The following is a 23,257-nucleotide window of genomic DNA, read 5'->3' as shown; positions in this document are numbered from 1 at the left end:
GCTTCTGTCTTCCCTCTAGTAGTCTACAGTGTCTATGATTCCCATGTTTATGAACTATGCTGCTATGAATCTCACATGTATTTAGGTGTATATGTGCAAGGGTTTCTTCAGGGTACAGTCCCTGGTTTATCGGATATGTGGATATTCTAATTTAATAAATAAGGCCAAACTGTTGTTCTGCCACACTGTAAATGTTACTCTGCCACCTGCAATATGAGAGTTCCTGCTGCTCTGCATCTTTATCAGAGGTTGTTACATTTAGTAATTTTAAGTTTTGTCTATCTGTTTTTATGGCTTTAATTTGCATTTCCATGAGAATCAGTAAGGTTGAACACCTTTTCTTTATGCAACATTTGTGTTTCCTCTTTGGGGAAAGGTATTGCAAAGTCTTTTAATAGTTTTTGCCTTTGAAATGTATCTTTTTTTTATTGCTTTAGGTAGGCTTACTTTTTGATCATTCTTAATTGTTATGTGACATTAAAAGGTGTTTATTTTATATGTATCATTTGCTATAGATGTGTTAATGTATATATTGCTGGTATCTAAGCATAAAATTTATTTTTTAATTTTCATATTTCATGCAGTATTTTTTCGAGTGTTCTTGCTAATATCTTATTTATAAATTTTGGGAGCATCGCTGTGTGCAAATATTGGAAAGTGTGGCAGGTGTCTTTGTATTCCTTTCTAACCATTAACGTGTTTGTCAGTTATTGTCGTTAATGTGCTTACTGTGGTGGAAAAGACTTTCAATGCAATATGGAAAGGAAGTGGTTTCACTGGTGTTCTTACTTTGTTCCTGGTTTCAAATAGAAAATTTCCAACATATATAAATATAGAATGATGGTTTATGTAACATATATGTATATATATATACATACACATATACACACACATATATATATAATATGTACATATGCTACACACACGTATATATATACACACATATATATTATATATCTCCTTCATCAGATTTAGAAAGTCCTCTTTTATTTCTAGATTGCTAGATTATTAGATGTTACAGGAATTTGAATAATTTTTAATTAGTTAATAAAAACCTATATATTGAGGTTATAGTATGGTTCTCACAATCTATTAATAGTGCTAATTGCTTTATTACTTTTCGAACAGAATAATCTTGCCTCACTGATATAAATGTAAAAAAGGCACAAAGAATGATTTTTTTTTCTATTCCTGGGTGTGGTTTGCTATTTTATGTATTGTCTTTTTCTCATACTATCTCTTGTTATGTTTTAAATTCAAAATTTGATAACCTTATAAAGTTCATGGGAGACTTCTTTTTGTCCTAATCTCCAGGATATTTTTTTTCTTGGCTGTTTGGTATAAATTGCTTTCGAAGCAGTCTGGACTTGTAGTTTATTTATCTTTTTCTAACAATTTAATTACTTTAATGCCTATAAGGCTTTTTTGGTTTTGTTTTGTTTTAATTGTTTACTTGTTTTGTTATTTTGGTTTTCTGCCTCTTGAGGAAACACTTCATAAAATAAGCTAAAACAAAGGGCTGAGTTGCTCAACCATAAATCCATGATTCAGGGATCTCATCCAGTGTCAGGCCTCCCTGATAAAGCTACTGACACGTGTCACCTAGCAGCACAGGCGCGGACGGGAGGGGGGCAGCCCCCCAGGTGCATCCTTCCCGTCTCACTCACTGGGTCAGAGGATGTCCCTGAGTGGGATGCACAGATTGCCTCACAAAAGACCTCCATTTCACAGCCCAGAAAGTTGCATCGTTCCTATGACATTCTTCAGGGAACCCATAATCAATCCTAAATCAGGGATGGCCTGCACAAGCTCTACATACATGCAGGCTTGCCTTTTCTGCCTAGCAAGTACCATTGAGTAAGAGGCCAGTGGCTGCATATTTAGGAAGAGATTCAGATGAGTCACTGGCCTTTATCATGTCCTCAGGAGAGGAATGAATCCCATGCCCCCTGCTTTCATCCTTTCCTCTCCAATGAATTATATTTTCCTAGGAATTTATAAGTTGAAAATACAATTTCTAAAATATTGATGGGAAGTGGTTGTCAATATACTACTAACTTTTAAATAAATTTTATCTCGATTTTATTTTCTTTATTAGTTATTTAAGTCCTCCCTTTTTCTTGATGTCCTACCATAATTTGTTCACATATAAATCTATTGAAAAGCCAGCCTTTTCTTTGTTTTCCTATACTATGTTTGCGTTTGTTTTCATTAATTACATTCTTACATTAATTATAGCCTCTTGTCCAATTCCACTGTGATTATTTTTAGATTTATTTAAAATTTTTGACATGGATGCTTAGTCATCTTTATTCTTTGTTGCTTTCCAAAAACATATTTAAGGCTAGAGAATTACTTATAAATTTTCCATGTCCTAAAAAATCATATGTATAACATTTTATTACTTTTTTGTTTAAAATATTTTCTGATTTAAAAAATATTATTTTTTTCTTGCATTGGGGAACAGCATTTCTTAATTTTACAAACATGAAAATTTTCTAATTTTAAAAGAATTAAATATACTATTTTTTAAAGTAGTTTTACATTGACAGCAAAATTGGGCAAAATGTGCAGAGAGTTTCTGTATAGCTCCTGCACTGCCACACCCACAACCTAGCCTACTATCAACATTTGTTGCACACCAGCAGAGTAGTTTATTTATTACAATCTAAGACTCTCCAGCCAGTCGCAGTGGCTCACACTTATAATCCCAGCACTTTGGGAGGCCCAGGTGGGAGTATCACCTGAGGTCAGGAGTTCGAGAGCAGCCTGGCCAACATGGCAAAACCCTGTCTCTACTAAAAATAAAAAAAATTGGCTGGGCACGGTGGTGAGTGCCTGTAATTCCAGCTACCTGGGAGGCTGAGGCTGGAGAATCACTTGAACCCAGGAGGCAGAGGTTGCAGTGAGCAGCTGATATCACACCACTGCACTCCAGTCTGGGGGACAGAGCTAGACTCTGTCTCACCAAAAAAAAAAAAAAAAAAAAAAAAAACCCACAGACACATCTTCACCCAAAGTCCATCTTTTTTATTTTTTTTTATTAATTTATTATTTTTTGAGACAGAGTCTCACAGAGTCTCACTCTGTTGCCCAGGCTGGAGTGCAGTGGTGTGATCTTGGCTCACTACAACCTCTGCCTCCCGGGTGCAAGCGATTCTCCTGCCTCAACCTCCTGTGTAGCTGGGACTACAGGCACATGCCACCATGCCTGGCTAATGTTTTTTATTATTATTTTATATTTTTAGTAGACACGGGGTTTTACTATGTTGGCCAGGCTGATCTCGAACTCCTGACCTTGTGATCTGCCCCACTCAGCCTCCCAAAGTGCTGGGATTACAGGCGTGAGCCACCACTCCCAGCCCCAAAGTCCATCATTTACATTACGGTTCTCTCTAGGTGCTGTACATTCTGTGGGTTTGGACAAACATATAATGAATTTTGTCCACTATTATAGTGTCATACAGATTAGTTTTACTGTGATAAAAATCTATACTCTGCCTACTTATCCCTCCCTCCCCCTAACTTCTGGCAATCAGTAATTTATTATGATTATTATATTTTTTACTGTCTCCATAATTCTGCCTTTTCCAGAATGTCACATAGTTGGAATCATATAATATGTAGCCTTTCTAGGTTAGCTTCTTGCACTTAGTACCATAATATTTAAGTAACTTAATAATTAAAATATATTCTCAACTTCTTAAGTAAGTTAATATTAACATATATTTCACACATAGTCCATGTCTTTACATGGCTTAATAACTCATTTTTTTTTTTTAGCACTGTATAGTATTCCCTTACCTGGGAGTACCAGAGTTTCTGTATTCATTCATCTACTGCAGAACATTTTGATTACTTCCAAGCTTGGTATTATGAATAAAGTTGCTATAAATATTCCTGAGCCAGTTTTGCCGGACTTAAGTTTTCAAATAATTTGAGTAAATAACAAGAAGTGTGATTGTTAGATTGTATGCTAAGAGTATGTTTAGTCTTGAAAAAAGTCCCCAACTGTACTCCACGTGGCTCTACCATTTTGTATTTCTACTAGCAATGGATAAGTTTCTGTTTCCCCACATTCTTGTCAACATTTTGTATCGTCAGTGTTTTAGATTTTGGCCATTCTAATTTTCTAATTTTTTTGTTGTGCAGTGGCATCTCACTGTTGTTTTAATTTGCAATTTATTAATGACATAAGGTGTTGAGCATCTTTTCATATGCTTATTTGCCACTTGCATATCTTCTTTGGTGAGATGTTTGTTAAGGTCCTTTATCTATTTTTTAATTGGTTTGTTTGTTTTCCTATTATTGGGCTTGAAGTGCTCTTTGTATATTTTAAGTAACAGTCTTTTATTAAGTATATCCTTTGCAAGTATTTTCTCCTATTCCATAGCTTGTCTTCTTATTCTCTTGACATTGTCTTTCACAGAGGAGACATTTTTAATTTTAATTAATTTAGCTTATCAATTATTTCTTTGAAGGATTATGCCTTTGATGTTATATCCAAAAAGTTATTGCCATACCAAAGGTCATCTATATTTTCTCTTATGATATCTTCAAGGAGTTTAGTGGTTTTGAATTTTACATTTGGATGAATGGTTCACTTTAAGTTAATTTTTGTGAAGACTGTTAAGGTCTATGTCTAGACTCATTTTCTTTGCATGTGAATGTTCAGTTGTTTCATATTCATTTGTTGAAAAATTCTAGTTATTTTTAATTAATTTATATTTAATTAAATCGTATTGATATAACATCATGGTCTTTGAAATTTAATCATTTGAAGTTCAGCATAGTTTTCTTCATGGCACAATATATGCTCCAGTTTTTATAAATATATTTGTGAACTTCTAAAAAATATAAATTGCAAAAAAATTGTATTTGTACAAATTGTGTGTAGATATTTGGTTACCTTTCACAAACCTATTTATTTTTTGGTAATAGAATATATGGGTAATTATAAAATCAAGTAAATATGACATTACCTAGAACCTCTTCTTAGAAAATCGATACTTGTATGGGAAGTTTATTGATTTGTTTAAATTTTACATTAATTTCTCGAACATTATTATTGTTTTACAGTATTATACATCTGAAACTAATAGAGAAAATGCAACCAGTAAAAAACCATCATCCATCCATGAATACCAGAGTTTAAAAATTATTATGACTGATTCAAGTTATTCTCTAGTACCTGGTCTACCTACTTTCTCAAAATATATTGTTACTATGTCCTATTAAGTGATCATGAGTGCTCATAGGGAGATATTCCAGTTATCTATTACTGAATAACAAATTACTTGTACGTGAATATTCATAGCACCTTTATTCACAGTAGCCCAAAACTGAAAGCAACCTAAATGTCCTTCAATCACTAAATGAGCAAACAGATTGGAAAACCTGGAATATCACAAAATACTATTTAGCAATTAAAATGAATAAACTACTGACACAGGCAACAACTTGGATAGTTTACTCTGAGTGCAAAAAATGGATCTCAAATGCTACATACCATATGATTCCATTTATGTAACATTCTCAAAATGACAAAATTATAGAGATAGAGAGCAGATCAGTGGTTTCCAGGGTTGCAGGATGTGAATTACACTGTACCAGATAAACCAAGGAAGTTTATTTGTGGTGCTAAAACAGTTGTATATCTTGACTGTGAGAGTGGTTATACAAATCTATGTATGGGATAAACTACACAGAACTCCACACACACAGGGACAGACAGACAGACACACGCACACACACACACACAGACAAATCAGTTCAGGTAAAAACTGGTGAAATGTAAATAAGGCAATAATATATTTGTCAATACTGTATAATATCAATTCCTGATTTGGGTATTGTATTACAATTATGTAAGATGTTATCATTAAGGAAGTTGGATGAAGGTTTCATGAGAAATTTATGTCTGCAACTTTCTTTCAGTTTATAATTAAAGTAAAAAGTTAAAAGACAAGTAATTATTTAAATATAACAGCTGTGCATAGCTGCATCTGTAATTTGTTTATTTTATTTATTTACTTTTTTAGAGACAGGTTCTGGTTCTGTTGCTTAGACTGGAATGCAGTGGTATGATTATGGCTCACTGCAGCCTTGAACCCCTGGGCTCAGGCAATTCTCCTGCCTCCGCCTCCTGAGTAGCTGGAACTACCGGCACACACCACCACATCTGGATAATTATTTTACTTTTTGTAGAGATGGGGGTCTCACTTTGTTGTCCAGGCTGATCTCGAACTCCTGGCCTCAAGCGATCCTCCTGCCTCAGACTTTCTGAGAGTTGGGATTACAGGCATTAGCCACTACACCCGGCCAATAGCTGCATCTATGAAGGGAATTCAACCATGATTGGATATCATTTGAGAAGTCAGGCAAGACTTACAACTTGCCTCTTCTCTTGTTTCTCAGCATCCTAGGTTGCTCATTTGCCCCGAACTATGGTTACATACAGAGGTACCCATTAAACATTATTCAATTTTTCTTTAGCCTTTTTGGAGTATCATCATGAAATAAAACATAATGTCTAAACTCCCTCATAAACTAAATTTGAAACTTGAAACAAATTGCAGACATTCTGAGGGTCAGCTGCCTAGCCTGATCATCTGTGAGTACATTTCCAACACCAGCTTGTAGTGATATCACAGTGCTATGTTAGCCTGGCTCTGCTCACCTCTGGAGGTTGGTAACTAAACTTGGTTTTTAAAACAAATTTGTACTGCGTTATTCTGCATACTGAGGTGGCATAGTAATACTTGTACAAACAGGAAGTGTGGGTTATTATCTGTATTTGCCCCTGATCATTGGTATTCTGACCACCTGACATTGAAATTTAGTCTTGGTAATGCCAGCAAAGCAAGTGTTGAACACAGATTTTCTAACAAACTTTTTTTCCTCTATAAAGTACATATACCTTTCTTTATGAAAGTCATAATAATTTAAGTGGCAGAAATACTGTATTTTCAGATACTATCTGTGAAACTTATTTTATAATTCTATATATTGTTGAAATTTAAGAGTTTTCAGCTTTGATACTCTATTAGTTATACATCTAAAATTGTACTGGGCTAGCAGAGCTAGTTGATAGAATAACCCTATTCATTAAAAATTGACCTGCCTTGAAATTTCCTTCAAAATGTCCTAGAAAATTAAAAAACCACTGGTATTAACAAAAACACATTTATTGCTTTAACAAACCAAGATATAGATCTAATGATGTTCTTTAATGTCTTGATTCAGTATCATCTGTTAGACATTTATTGCTAATTCACTTTATAACATACTTTATTAAAAGTCATTAAAACCTGCAGCTGCATCCCATAATTATTTCCCAAATAAAGACAGCATTTATAAATGATCTCCTTGTTCAAAACACTGCCATACAGCTCACAAACTCTTTGTTGGAAGCCAGAGAGCTTTTATTCTTTAAAAAAGATATGCTAAGTAACTCATCAGATGCCAAACCTTTTTTTTTTCTCCTTATTGGACTGGTTCCAGTTGTTTAAATTCCATGTTCATTAGGAACAGTTATAATATAGTCTGAGACTGACGCTCAAAACTTTCATTTATTTAAGTGCCATCTTCCTCCTAGGACTCAATGTCTTAATATGTATCCTTTATAAACTTGAAAAGGCTGAGTATTTTGGCTTCATTACAGTGAAGATCTTATGCAAATGTTCTGGAAGTACACATTGAAGGAAGAGACTGTATTTCATTTGGAATTTTGTTAATTCTCCTCAGAAGAAAATAGGCTATTGAAGACTTTATATGCTTATAAAAATAATGTAAATAATTTCTAGGCTTCATTTAATTGATTATTCTACTATTCGGCCTATTTTATCCATATTTTCCCCTCCCAAAAATGTTTCACAGAAATAAAGATTGGGTAAGATTTAAAGGAATTTTATTTTTTAACAAAATCCCAACATTGAATTATACATAGTAGAATTGTTTAGTTCTCCAAACAATTTTATCCATTCATAAGCATGACTAGGAAATCTTTGGTATTTGTCAGTGTTTTTGACAATATCTCCTAAAAAACAAGGTGGGATATCTTTGAGTTATTCGGTAGAATGGTATGTAGTAATATGCATATATTGCTTGAAATATGATTCATGAGACCTAAGAAAAACGGCCTTAAACAATTGTTTCAGTTGAATTTCCAGATATTTCAGGTGGAATAACAACTGCAACAGGAAATAACGGTAATTAATAAAGTAGACACGAATCACTACATTCATCAGTACGTTTATGGAGAAACAGTAGAAGAGTTAAAACCAAAACCAGTTACATATAGTAGGTTCATTTACATCCAAGTCATTGATATTTTTAGTTGACAGAAATAAATTATCCCATTTCACAAACAGGACCAGGATAAAAATAGCAATGGTCAGTACATGAAAAAATAAGTTGATTATTTCACAAAGAATACTTTTATACAAATCTAAAACCAGATAATTCTTCATGATCATGGGTTGTTAACTTGCCTATTATTGCCAAATATACAGATGATGATATAGGAATTCCATCTAGATAATGGCTGACAGCATTATCTGCAGCTTTTAAGGGTAGGGATCATCTGTTGTGGCCCTCCTCCCTTCTCCACAGGGATAAACACCTCCTCACCCTCCATGGGTTAGCTTCACAAAGGCTCAGTGACTCCATACTTCACTGTGACTCAATGTAAATGCTCCCATTAATGCTCTAAACTGTCTGCCCTCATCAGTGGTGTGGGAATAAATTGCCCACTGTTTGGTGGTACATTAATTCTTTTGGGTTACTGAGGAGCTTTTTAGTGCACTGAAAAGGTAATTTGCTGAAAGGCCCACTAGTGGTTTAGAAAACGTTAATTGGCCTCAAGAAAGTAGATAATTTACTCCTCTAGTACCAAGAAAGAAGCCAGGCAATTATCTGGAGAATCTGAGTGATTGAGAGAGAAATTTGAGTATCAGACAAAAGCAAACTTTTGTTTGTCTGAACTCGGGAAATTCCTGTTGTTTTGATGGAACAGACAGGGCCAGTTTATCTTCCAGGTCATTGAGCCGCAGTGAGATATAAAGTCCACTAACAAAGTTTAGATGGGTCTGCAGACCCCTTGTATGCATTCTTCATGCTCCAAAATTTCTTTTAGAAAAATATGAAAATTTTACACAGGATGAAAGGCAGAGAAGACAAATCACATAGAAGAGAATATAACAGGATGATATAATAAAAAGAGACACCATTATCTGAAATGAATGTCAGCCTTTCAAGTAAAGTCAACACTACCTTACATGTTCCAAGTGGAGAAAAGTCAATTTTCAGTGGCTAAAACAAATGAGCAACTATTGACTATTTTATGTGTATATTTTATGCATATTTTACATGATCACTTAAAATTGAATATATAATGAGGTGGAGAAAAGAAAACTTTAAACAGATGTCTTCCCAGGTAGTATGTGTATCTTTTTGGTTGACTAGCACTCTCATTTATAATTCCAATCACTAGACCTTAATCACCACAGACAGACTTGATCTGATCTAATGCAACAAAGCACTCATATTCCCAGAAATGCAGCATCACCTAATTCTAAAGCAGGCTGTAAACCGGAAGCAATAAGGGAGACAACACACATTGTCAGCAATAATTCTGCAGTGCTTTTTCCTTGTCACAAAATCCCTTCTGATCCCTACTATCTTCCTAGAATGAACGTGAGCTTTCTACTATCTATCCTTGATTTGATCTTGAGGATCTGACAGTCCAAATATTATGTTAATCGTTTTTCAGAAATGGTCCTCTCCAGGATGCTCCGTAATCTGCTTTTGAGCAAACCAAAAGGAACCTCAAACATTCATTCCTTTCACCTCTGTGCAGTATCAACGCTGTTAACCATGGTATGTTTGTTAGAACTCTATGCATTTTCCTTTATACCTTTCCCCTACACTTTCTATGACTCTTTTATGACCTTCTTTTCTCTTATTTTTTCTTACTTTTGAAAGGTATTTATATCTGTAAACAATTGTTTTTCTTTTATTCTCTCAAATAGCTAATACATTTTCATAACTTCAGCAGTAATCTCCACTTTGGTAGCTCTGAGTTAGATAGGTCAGGTTTTACCCTCTTTCTAAAATTAATGGGTTCTTCACCTGCATTTGGCTGTTACGTCCTCTCATTATCCATTTGACATGTCCCATGTCAGATATCACATCTTTCCTTCCAAAGAAGCATATTTCACACTTATACATGTGAGCATTTACCTAGTACATAAAAACACTATCTCATTTGGCCTCCTCCTGATTCTTTTTTTATTCGATAGTGGCATCACTAACATCTAGTCATTTAGTTTTAATAGGCTAATTTCTAACCTTCACCCAATTAGCTCCAGCTCTCATCACCTCAAGTCTGAATTCTGCAATAGAATCAACCCTGGTCCACCATGGTTCACTGAAGCTTATCAGATATGACTTTCAACATGTGATTATGCTGTCCAAAAACCTCTCTGTTTGTATAAGATTAAGATCAAGATAATACATGAACCCTTCAAGATTCTTGAGTATCTAAATGCCTCCAGTTACTTAGTTAGTAAAACTAAAGTCAATGAAATTCAGCTGTTCTGTTTTTTTTGTTGTTGTTGTTTATTTGTTTTTTTATTTATTTACTGCAATCTAAAGTAAGTCAAGCCTGTAATAGGTGTTATAAGAAGAGGGGCAGTTTTTCTTCCTAAACCACTTATGAATAGAAAAGCATTAAATATTGATCCTAAATCTCAATTTTTACTTAATCTATAGAGAAGCATTTAACTTTCCTGGAGCTTGATTGTCCCATTTGCAAAACAAGAATGAAAAAGTCAGTTTCCTAGTCCTGCTGTGAGAATCACATGAGATTCCTTAAAACAGGACTCTAACAATCATGAATAACACGTAGAAGGTGAGAAAATTGTATTACGAACGGAAACTAAAGTGTAGGGTTACATTTTCCCAAATGCATTTATTATGCCCTATGAAGACTTTATACTGAAACTTCTCGTTCCAACTTCAAAGAGATTTCTTGGAAAAGAACACAATATGAAAAATAAAAACAAATGACTTAGGTGGATAATGGACAAATTTTAGTTTAATCGCTTAAAAGGATTCTTAAGTCGAGAAAAAGATGTGTTTGAAGACAAAAATAAAGTTAATTTGTGAAGTTAATGAATTAGACAAACTACCACAATCTGACTTACTTTGACTCTAAATGTGCCCTATTGTATTATTCTTAATTGGCTTATCTATAATAATGGTGTAAAATGTACACAAGTAGATTAATCTACTTTCAGGAGTTTTACTTCTTCAAGATTAAAACCAAACCAGGAAAACAAAAGGGAAATAGTCTAGCTAAGCTGGAACAGGCTTTAACACGTGTTAAATAAGGAAATATCATTTAAAACTACTGAAAAAAATCACCAAATATAGAAAAAATAACTATTCTGGAATAACAATTCTTTTATCCCCAATGATTTTTTAATCCATTTGTGTGTCCTTTTCGTATTATTCATTTGTTAATAATATAGTAAAAGGACTCCCACAAAACTTTGATGTGTTAATTACATTTACAGTCAAACATTTCATCTTAAGACGTTCTTTCCTTAGTAAAAAAAAAAAAAGCTTTTAGACAAACAACAAGCCAATGAGCCCACTTTTGCTGAGTATTCCATCAACAGTAGATAAATTCAGCGACTTAGAAATCTTGGGTAGATTCTTCACTAGTATTGTAGAGGACAAGTGTTGTTCTTTTCTATCCTTTAATGTAGTCTCCCCTTTCTGCTGAAAACTGCACTATGCTAGTCATTTGTATTCTGGGAAGAGGGAATATTTGCAGATATTAGTCAATAACTAATACACCTCAATCAATGTGGTTTTGTAAAGCCCACCCTACTTCAAGATCCAGCCCAATATGTAATATTCCGTTGGTCAATCCCAGTACATCTACTGGAACTATTGAGGAAGTGAACTGGATTTGGAAAGGAAACACTGTAGACCTATAACTGGTAAGGAGGTAAGTAAGACAGAGAAAGAGATGGAGAAGAGGGGGGAGAAAAGAGAGACAGACAGAAACAGAAACATAGACAGGAGTGAAGGAGAAAGACAGTGAGAACAGAGAAAGAGGCAAATGTTATCATGTAGGGAAACCGTACTTTGGAATGAAGACAACACTGAAGAATGCAGATAATATTTGAACACTTTAATCAAGCCATACCTGCTATAATCTACTACTGCATGAGCCAGTAATTCTCTTTTGCAAATATATTTTTTGTTTAGTTGCTTATTTAGATTAAGCCACTTTAAGCTGGGATTTTGTCACTTCTAGCAAAAAAAGAAATTAAAACATACAAATACCAATTAGGCAAAATAAGCTCCTTTTTTTCCATCAATAACGGCAGAATTGTTTTTCCCTTTGGCACAGTCACTATTAACGAGGATTAGAAAAGAAGAAATTACAAAAAAAATTGCCATATATCAAACCAAAGCATAATCTTATCCATCCCTGTGTTTGTGCAGTTGTGTGGGTGTGAGGACTTACATCACCAAACATACAATAAGACATCTGCCTCCAATTTGTGAAATCCAACAGAACATTCTATAGAGTGTGTTATAATTTGCTGATGAAATGTAAAAAATAACTTTCTAAAGAAATTATCTGTTTTTACACATATGAGTAGGCACAAAAGTAGAAAATTTGTATTCTGGGAATAAGGAATATTTGCAGATATTAGTCAATAACTAATAATCTTTTCTTAGTCTCATTGTTAGTCAAGGTTATTATCTGGGTTATTGTAGCTGTTGTGTGTGTATGAGGGGCAAAAACAATAGCTGGAAAAGATGCTTGAATAAAACATATTATGGAATATTATTGACCTATCTTCATTCCTATTTATTCTATGAGTTAATTTTTCCCCACAAAACTTTTGCCCATTCAAAAACATGAAGTATCTATTTTATCTCAGCCACTCATTATTTTTTAGGTTTATTTATTTTAAAATTGTAAAAACATATTAAGATGAACCTTTTCATCAAGTCGTGGTTCACTGTCTCATTTTTAGATAAAAACAAAAAGGTCTGGAAAAAATCTGACTAAATATCTCAGTTTAGGGTTTCCATTAAATGTCATTGAAATGAGAAACGAAAAGGTTCGACAGCTATGTATGGAATCTAGCATGTAGTCTGTTTCGCTACATGCAAAATTTTAACAATTAAATTAGGTAAAACAAAAAGTAAATTTCACACAAAATTCTCTGCTTTCAGTTCTCACGTTTTGTTCTAACTGAGCAGAGCTGAGTCGGGGACTCTTGAGGGGCTCGCTTTCTGCGGTGTGATGCAGATCTCACTGGCTAGCCTCACTCCTTACATGAACTGCCTGCACCCTGCAGGCATTTGAATTTACAATCTATGCAAAGAGATATAGGTTTGAATAAGAAAACAGAAAAGGGAAAGTCTAGAACAAAGCATTAACAAAAGAACTATGTGGTGATGAGGATAGTATGTTTGGAAGAGAATATAAAGCATGGGGGATTTATCTGGAGAAATGAGAGAGCTGTAGCTGATCAGAGCCATGTGCATAGACTAGTCTAACAGGCTAAGTTATAACACTCACCAGCTTCAACAAATCCCTGGCAATGCACTAGCCATTCTATACAATTTGCTCATTAACTGTTCCCAGCAACACATTGCAGTGGACATCAGACTCAAGAGACTTCACATTCCTTGCCCAAGTTTTTGTCATTAATGCCATTTCTATAACAGGATTCAAACTTAAGTCGGATTCTAAATCCCATGTATGTTCCACCATGAGAGCACGGAAACATTTTCAAGAAGAATGGCATGACAGACGTGGAAGGAAAGTTTATGAGTTCAACTAAACATAGACATTGTTTGTTTTCTCATGGACATAATAATAATTTACCAACAGGACCAAGGATACAGATGAGCAGTTAAATTAAGATAAAGTGATTCACCCAAGTCCACACAACCAATTGATGACAAACCATGTTGAACCTCAGATTTTGTGTGTACTGGATGCATTTTTCACCATTTTTCACTCTTTTCTCATCTATACCCTAAATTTCTTAATCTCAGATACTTACTTCTCACTGTGGCTCCCCTTGAGAATATTCAAATAAAATTTATTTTTTTATGTATATATATATATATATATATAGATATATATATATATAGAGAGAGAGAGAGAGAGAGAGAGATAGAATCTCATTCAGGCTGGAGTGCAGTGATGTGATTATATCTCACTGCAGCCTCAAACTGCTGGGCTCAAGTGATCCTTCCACCTCAGCCTCCTGAGTAGCTGAGACTACAGGCACATTCACCACACCCAGATATTCTTTTTAAATTTTTTACCTTTTTTTTTTCTATTGAAGAAATGAGGTCTCACTGTGTTGCCCAGGCTGGTCTCGAACTCCTAGCCTCAAGTGATCCTCTTGCCTCAGTCTCCCAAAGTGTTGGGATTATAGGCATGAGCCACTGTACTTGGCCTTTTCATTGTTTTATGTAAGTAACACATTATTGTTAAAATTTTGGCACCATTTCTAAAAGATTTCTATTTTCTATTAGCTTATTTAGTGAATTTACCAGGCAAGCACTTATTCTTTTAAAAAACTAAATCTTAGACCGAAATTGTGAGTAAATTTGTTAAACATAGAGCATATAATTACTTCACAATTTTTAATTTTAAAAATGTCTTCAAGTATGTACATTACATATGATGAAGTGATAATTAGCAAGTATTCAAATGAATTAATGATACTCTTTTTGAAAAAAAACCATAACATGATCACTTTATCTTTGCTGACAAATTGAAGACCAAATTCAGGAGACCCAAAATGATTTTCTGACTCTTTCAGTGTGTAGAATGTGCTAAAGAAACTTCACAGTGAAAATTTAAGGATAATTCAAAGATAAATTCTCTGGCCTCAAGACATTATTTTAATGACCTCTTACTCTCAGTTCTTTTTCATTTTATTTTTTGACTGTTTCTGGGTTTTTGTGTGTGTGTGTGTTTGACAAAAAAAAAATCTGAATTATATTAGTAAGTGATGATATAATTTTTTATCTCTGGTGCAATTATATAATTTAACCGCAAAACAATGCTGGAAATAATTGTAACACCAAACATTGACTTTTATTTCCTAAGCATACTATCAGTATATTTTTAGTGGTAGTCTAGAAATCTATACAGACCAAATGTTGATAAATTACATTGAAAAAATCATAGTGATGTTTAAAACCCATCTAAGGAAAGCAAATAAGCAATGAAATATTGCTTATTCGGTTTTCTAAAGAGATGTCCAAAGAGGCCTATGAATAGAATCTAGGCTTTGGACTAAATCAAGATAACATCTTAACAGCATTTCCAGGCTAGCCCCTTAGATCAGCCCGCATGTTGTCTACATTTCACTCCATGCTCACAAGCCAGCAGTCAAATCACAATGCTTTCTGGATGTTTCAGGATATGGAGTTTTGAAGTCTATTTCATCTTATGAGTTTCCTTATCAATATCACTAATTACAAACATTAATCCTCCTTTATAAACTAGAAAATTATGACACAAAGTGATAGATTCTTTGAAGGTCAAAATTAAAGTTGTTGAAATAAACTCAGGTCAACTAGGTTTGTCCAATTGATATAGAATGTGGTGTCAGTTCTGTGTAATAAATATTTTTGAAACCAAGTCCACCTTCATTGAATATCACTTACATTTATACCATTAAGAGATGTAAAGGAAATGACTGCTGAATTATCAGGAAAGTATTATATTCCCTATGCTGAGAGTTGTTAAATATAACAACATGCCTGTTATATAGTAATTAGTGGGATTTTTTTGATGAACGAATGAATGCTATTGGAAATTATTTATAATAACTCACAGATATAACACTTGTTTCCAAAACACTCTCAAAATCATTGAATTTGGACTTTCTAGTATCCCACAAAGTAGGCATCACTCACTTATCTCATGAGTGTTCGGGTATCAGCTGTATGTAAATTATCGTGCCTTCATTGAAAGGTAAAGCATCCCCAAATTTAAGGAAGAAAAATTAAGCTGCAGTGGATTGAGTGACTTGTAGAAGATCTTACGGCCAGCAGTTAAAAAATTCTGATCTTTTGACTGTCAGGTAGTACTTGTTTCCCTACAACATGATGTGTAACATGTTTCTTACCACAGGATGTTGTCTCTTGCAACACATGCTATGTGCTCACTCTGCTAAGCTAAATAGGAAGAAAACACCAAATAAGAGATCTCTCTCCATTTGAGTTCTATTCTATAACACACTGTACAGATTTCTGGGAAGGTGAGATTACTACAGAAATAATTTCTAGCTTACAATGTGCTTTTTTCTTTCCTAGTGGCTTTTGTCTTGCTTGACAGAACTAGGTGAGTAAGCAGGCTAGCCGCCTGGAATTTATAAATCTTTAAGTGGTCAAAAACAGCCAATTACTAAATATTAGCAATAGTCATTTCTTGCTTTTATATTTTTTGATAAATGTTTGAACTTGGTTGAAAACCAAGTAAATAACTCCAAAGGCAAACTGTGAGCATTAAAATCCAATATGATTTCATGGTATTAATAATTACATTAGAATATACAAGTAATATTTATATAGTCTATGCAAAAATTAATCAAGAAGTGTTTTTATAACATTTTGGAAGAAGGCAATTGAATGGATTCCAGGGCTCATTTTTAATTATCCTCTGGTCCTATATACACTTTACATTTTCTAGATTATGTAATCCCATCTCACTTTTCTCTTTTGAGTCTCAAATGTAAGCAACAGCCAACAACACTTAGTCTTATCCAATAAAACTTTTTTTTTTTTTTAATGAGGAAAAGATAGTGTGTTTGGTACTCCCAAGACCTCATGCATCCTTTTCCTTTAGCAAAACAAAATAACTATCAAAGCAAATAGATGTCCTTAGTGGGGTACAGATATCCCTTAATAAAATGTTGATTTTTCTTTAAAGACAAGTGATTCTGTGCAATAATGAAGATTGGTTTCCACTACTCCCTTTTTGTTTGTTTGTTTGACTATCTTCTTTACAATTAGAGATTAGCATTAGGTAGACATTAAGTTGCTTTCTCAAACTCTATCTCAATGTAAGGACATTTTCCTACAGATAAGGACTGACAAGAGTTTCCATGCACTTTCATGAGTTTGGGGTGAATTAGAGTTACGTATTTCTGTGACTAAATCTCCTAAGGGATTAGGCAAAGGCAACTTTCACTTCATGAGATTTCAGTTACACATAGAGAAAGCCTGCCCCCTCTGCCCCTGAGGAGGGAACTGCGGCCATATACACAGAGGAGTGCTTCTTGAAACACATTTTCTGCTTACATTTTATGCCCTACTGACTAGGGGAGTCCCTCTGTGTTAATTAATTGACAACCAAAATAATTGTCTAACAACATGCTGTAACTCTCTTAAAATATGATTAAGTCCTCCATGTGATAATTTCACTTCCATACCTCTCCCATTGAGGAAAAGAAGGATTGTGTTAAGAGCACATTGCAGGTTTTCTGGGAAGGAATCCAAATCAATGATACATGTTTCTGCTCCTCAGATAATCATTCTTGACCTATATAGGGCAACGGAGCCCCCAGGGAGCTCAGTGACATAGATGCCTCTGCTCCTTTTCTGCTAAGCAAGCAGGTTCATGATAAGTGGTGACAGTTAAGAATGATTTTTTGTCAGAGAGTAATTGCTACACTCAGCCAACATAAAACAAGAGGACATCACCCTACCAATGAATGCCACTGTAACCGCCTCCAATGATTTTTGTGTTAAAATTGAGAAGGAAGGTATATATAGATATGCATTGAGCTATTTTACTATCAGTTACACACAACCAGTGAAATTTAAAGTAAAACCTAAAGATCTCCTGTAATTTTTCAAAGTGGTAAACTCTTTTCACAGAGTTGATTATGCATATCTCGTCACATGTATTTACATGACTGTAAAATTCCATCCTTGTAAGTCGAAACTCTTCACTGAACTGAATGTACTCATTGGAATTGATCAAATTCTTAGTGAAATGTCAGGCACAGGTTATAAATTTGTGTAACTGCTTTTGCTCAGTGAACACTTTTTATTAAAGCAGAGTGCTTATCAAGGTCACTGTGAAAGATTGTTAATTTTAAAGCTCCAGGGGAAGACTAGAAATAAGAATCAACAGAAAACAGATTTAATTAGCATTTTAAAGTTTATGGTTTTTTGGGAACCTATTGGCTCCTATTACTTTCTGGATTTCACTGACAAATGTATTTTGCAGAACTAATAAGTTAGAATGATTTTGAAATCCAGCTCTCCTAAAGAGGCACACTAAAGCTTCTCATTTTCTGCTTTCTGGCAGATCAGGTTTGAGAAAGCAGTCTTGAGCTTTAAAAGGCTGGAAAGAGGATGCTAAGTAAAAATATGAGTGTCTCCTTATGTAAGATTCTACAGGTGTAGGTATACTTGGGGGTTGGCATGGAGTGAGAAATCTGGTGTATATGTATACGTGTATTTGTTCCCATGCATAGTTTGGTATATTGTAACATTATAAAATATGTTAGAGGGCATGGTTAAACCCTCTCTATTTTAACTTTTTGAGTCTTGCATACTATGTAGCACAGACAGGATCACTTTTTATGGCATACATAAGGCAACAAAATTATCTTGCCAAACATCAGATTGTATTAGCTTTGAGAAAAAATAAGCAAGAGATGCACAGATCCGAAAAGATATTAGATAAGCAATAAGAAAAATGGCCAGCTAAAAGTTTACTGTAATTATGTAAGGCAACATGCATGTTATTTGATTCTTCTCATCACACAATGATCCAGAAGCAATTATTTTAAAACAAAATTGCTTATCTCCCCGTTCACCCCAGAAAAAATTACACTGCTTATGTTCTTTCTGTTAAACCATAAGACAAGTCATTCGAATTTTAAAAAACAAAAATTATAGTGCTACCACTTACCTGCCGAGCAATGAAATTAGATGTCTTTTCAGTCTCTGTAATGTAGAATTTTGAGTAGCTCTCCACCCTCTTTTCACAAAGCTATTTCCAAAACAGTTGCAATCCACTCAAGACCATTCTGTTTATTTCAAGAAGTGTGGGCCTTTGAGCATTTCGACCCCTACCGCACGGCCCATGATTTCTCAGAGCTTGTAAGAACTTCGACTTTACTCTCCTCCAGAATTCCTCCCAGGCCCCTATAGAAAATGATTCTTGAAGTTGCTGCTGAGAGTTTAATCTGTGGAGCAAGAGTACTCCTCAGAGTCCTGTCCTTAGGTACAGCAGGTGTAGAGGGAGGGGTACTTTTCATCCATTAAGGAAGGGGGCCGGGAGGCGAGGGGGTATAGGAGGCACCACCTTTTAGCTGCGAGAAGCAAGTAGCCCAGCTGCCCGTGGCGACGACAGTGGCGGCAAGGACAGCGGCGGCGGCAGCGTAGTTCCGTCCCTGTGGCTGCAGCCTAGTCCGGAGACGCTGTCCATCCCCTCTGGTGCTGAAGTAAGGGGACGGGAGCCCCCAAGCCCAGGTCCAGGTCGCACTTTTCCTCCACCAGCGAATCCAAGCAGCAGCTTCCTTGTCTTCCACCCTAGCCTTCTCCCCTCCGGTTCTTTTTTTTTTTTTAAATAGGGGCTAATTGTTTCTCCAAATTAACAGTCTCATACTTATTTGGTGACAACGTTTCCGGAAAAACAGGAATCCGTGTGAAATAGCATCTGAGCCTCCCCCGACTTTTCAGTGGCCCTGAACGAGTTTCCTAATGCCAGAAATGAAAGAAAACGCACGCACAGGGGCGCGCACACACACTCACGAGAGAGGCAGAGAGAGAGAGAGAGAGGGAGAGAGAGAAAAAAAATACATAGATTGTACCGTGGAAAATCCAGAGCTTCTTTGGAAAGCTCGTGGATCTTTAATTACATAAGATGAAAAGGGCTATTTTGGAAGACTCCGCGATTCTTGATTACCAATTAAGGGGACCACATTCAAATTTTGAGAAACCCAATTTGAAATTCCTAAATTAAACCCAGTGAAGATTCTTAGACCCTCCACGCGGAAACGACAGGTTATTGTTAAAATTTTAAAAGACAGAGAATGAAATAATGAAAAAGACAAGAAAAAGCATCTCCACTCGGCTACCTTTTAAAACGCTGCTGAATTGGATCGGGATCGTCGCAGAGCCTCTCAGAGGATCCGGCGAACGCAGCTCCTGTGAGTGTCGGCGCTGGGCTCAGCGAGCAGGGAGCTTGGAGGCCCAGGGCAGTGCTAGCGAGTCGCCCACAGCCTAGGCTCCTGCAGGGGGGCAGAAAAACGGCTTATTTCACAAAGGACGGGATAAAGAAGGCACAAAGTCAGTCAGAGGGCTCGACCATCTCTGCCTTTGTAAAGCCGGAGCAAAGCCCAATCTACGTTGTTTTTTTGCTTGGCTTTTCAGCCCATTTTCCCTCTGGTCTCCCACGCTGCCCCCTTGCCTCCCTACTCCGGAATCCGCGCTCTCCCGGGCCTTGCAGGCTCTTCACTCCCGCTCCAAACAGCCCCCACTTGTGTCTGTTCCACTGCTCCTGGCAACTGGCTGACAACGAGCATAAAGAAGGGTATGGGTGCGTGGTCCCGAGTGCTGTCACCCAGGGCTCCGCCACCCACACTCGGCAACGGGTGCAGACGCCAGTGAACTGAGACGGGAAGTTGAAATACATAACGTTGAAACTGTTGGAAACTGTTGTCAAAACCAGGGCCATGTGGACTTTGAAACTATGTAAAGGGGGAAGATGGAAAGAGCGAGACTGTAACACCGCCCGCCCTTGCAGGCTCCTAACTTGTGCAGTGCAGATTTCTGCACCAGGAGGTTGTTGATAGACGTGAGAGGAAATTTGAGAAAGACTGGCGAGGGGCGCTGGTGTGTGTGGTGGGGACCGGGGTCGGGGAGGGGCGGGGCGCAACGCTAATTTCTCCCGGGCTGTGGGAAGGGGCCGGACGCCTGCTCCTGGCCTGCCTTCCCCGGCGAATTTTCAGGTTCTTCTTCCTGTTCTGACACTAGAGGGAAGTCCTAGACGTTGTGCTTTCCTCCCACGTTTGCTTCCATCAAGGATTAGAGCGCGTTCCCGCTGGTCTGGAACCATCCATTCCAGGTAGGAGATCTTCCCTCCCGGGGACATCGCGCTTTCCAAGCACCGGCCTGCGGCGTGCGCGGGGGACGCGCTAGGAGGCGGCACAGCCAGTGGAGTTCCAGTGGGTTTCCTGGAAGAGAAACGTTATTGAGCCGGGAATCACTTGGGACGGAAAACCAAACTGGCCGCGTATTTACTCACAGGAAAAGGCCGGGTTTTGGTTGGACTTTGAGCCATTTTGCTACAGCTGCAATGGCTTTATTTCCCTGAGGTGGCCACCAGCCGCCGCCGCTGCTCCCGAGCTGCGGCTGGAAGAGGCCGCGCTGTGCTCCGCGCATTGCAGGCCGCGGTCGCTGTGTGGAGCTGCACACGCAGGAAACGGTCGTCGTGGAACGAAGCCCTTGGTCGACTTTCTCTAACAGTCTTTTTTAACAGAGGATCTATTAAAGGCTGTGATTCTCTCTAAAACCGTGTTTGGGGAAGCCATCTGACCTCACGGAGACACACAAACCTACAAAGAGAGTATCTGCTGCTTGAGGCTAATTTTTAAGGGGGTCTTTTGCTTTTCAGTCCATGTGAAAACATTGCTTAAGGTTATTGTAAATGAAGTTTCCCTTTTCCTTAGACAAATGTGGTCAGACACGTGCTTCTTTTTTCTGCAGAAACAATACCTGTTGTGTGTGTTTCAGAAAGTGCCCCCTTTTTGTTAGATAAGTAAAACAATCCCCCCCATGTGAAGGTTACGCTAATCAGGGGCTATCACTCCTTGTCAGCAAAGAAGATTTCTCTGCTGTATTTAATTCTATGCTTACTTAGGTTGATTTAATTGATTGTTTAAATTATTTTATCAGGACATATAGAAACATGAATAATCACAGAAAATCAACACACCAAATAAAAGCATTTAAATGAAGCACAGAGTACAAAGATGTTGCCAATTAAAAACATATGCACTTGATTATTCAGACCTAGAAGAACAGATTCTCTTCTTCCTGAGCACTGATTGAGTTTTATGCCGTCTCTCTCAATCTTTCTCTCTCTCTCCCTCTGTCCTGCCAGTAAAACAGAAACAGTTGATTAATTTGAACTGACAGTCCCAGTATGATTATGATAGTTTGATGTCTTTTCTTCAAGAAGCAAAATCCACTTTATATTTTTTCTCATCAAGTCGTATAACCAGTTATGGAAATCAAGATGATGAAAATTAAATACAGCCTAACATCTGATGCTACAAATGAATATTAATGAAGTACAACATAACAAAACCAAGGGACAAATAAGCTGAGGTGAATTAAAGAATTATGTTAAGAAATTTCACCCTGGGAGCAGATTTTCCAAAGTCTATTTTAAATGATTTTTTTAAAAAATTCTTAATTTGTTGCCATGATTTCAAAAATGTAAATACAGTAAAATGTGAATATAAATAATCAAAACAATACATGAAGCATTATATGCACAAGAAAATGTAGTAACCTAGCATCATTACTGTGAATCCTAAACTGGCTCATTCAATCCCTCTCTATAAAACTAGGATATAATTCCCTTCTAGTCCACTCTACACAGTGCACAAATCTTAGAAAACATAAAAGTTTGTGGAACATTTTGTAAACAATTGGAAGTCCTTTGGGTCAGGAAGTTTGAAATGTAAGTTGAAACCGCCATACAATATGATCTAAATGAATAGTCATTATACACGATGTGAAACATTGGCTGTGTCACTTCCGGAAACCTCCTGACTATTTTCGCATCTCATTACTATATGTAAAATGGTGATAATAATAATAATTTTTGCCAGCCTCATAAACTGTCATATGCAAAAATCAACATATGTAAAAACTTTGTCTATCTTGTATATTTCTACAAAAATAGGTAGTAGCACCTATCATCTGTGGAGTATCATTTGCTCACAATTTTTAGACCTCAATTGAAAAACTGGTGGTTCCATTTAAAGGTTCTATGTTTAGTTAATATATATTTCTAATTATTTCTGTGTTTACTGCATGTTTCCTAATAGATATAGAGCTGTAATAGGCCAAAACCCATATCCGAACCCTTTTCAGTTAACAGTTTTAACATCTTCAGTATTTTTTTTTTTTTTTTTTTTTTTGAGACAGAGTCTCGCTCTAT

General features: G+C 36.2%; 1 protein-coding gene across 3 annotated transcripts in view; it reads right to left on the bottom strand.

Annotated features, from left to right (window-relative positions):
* SNTG1 (syntrophin gamma 1) overlaps window positions 1-22,785 on the bottom strand; it is an 858,007-nt gene extending 835,222 nt beyond the window's left edge. Inside the window, exons 1-2 of one of the 3 annotated variants that reach the window (XM_030795195.1) lie at window positions 20,163-22,785; window positions 18,992-19,782 (exon numbers count right to left, since the gene is read on the bottom strand). The gene's annotated coding sequence lies outside the window, so the exon portion shown is untranslated. Of the gene's footprint in view, window positions 1-18,991 lie in introns of all 3 variants that reach the window. The other 2 variants (XM_030795196.1, XM_030795194.1) reach the window with 2 other exon arrangements.
* Window positions 22,786-23,257: the final 472 nt, after the last annotated feature.

The sequence above is a fragment of the Nomascus leucogenys genome, chromosome 16, assembly GCF_006542625.1.
Source record: "Nomascus leucogenys isolate Asia chromosome 16, Asia_NLE_v1, whole genome shotgun sequence".
In the NCBI taxonomy this organism is placed as follows: Eukaryota; Metazoa; Chordata; class Mammalia; order Primates; family Hylobatidae; genus Nomascus; species Nomascus leucogenys.
The sequence above is the reverse complement of the archived record's forward strand: the minus strand, read 5'-3'. Positions and strand labels throughout refer to the sequence as shown.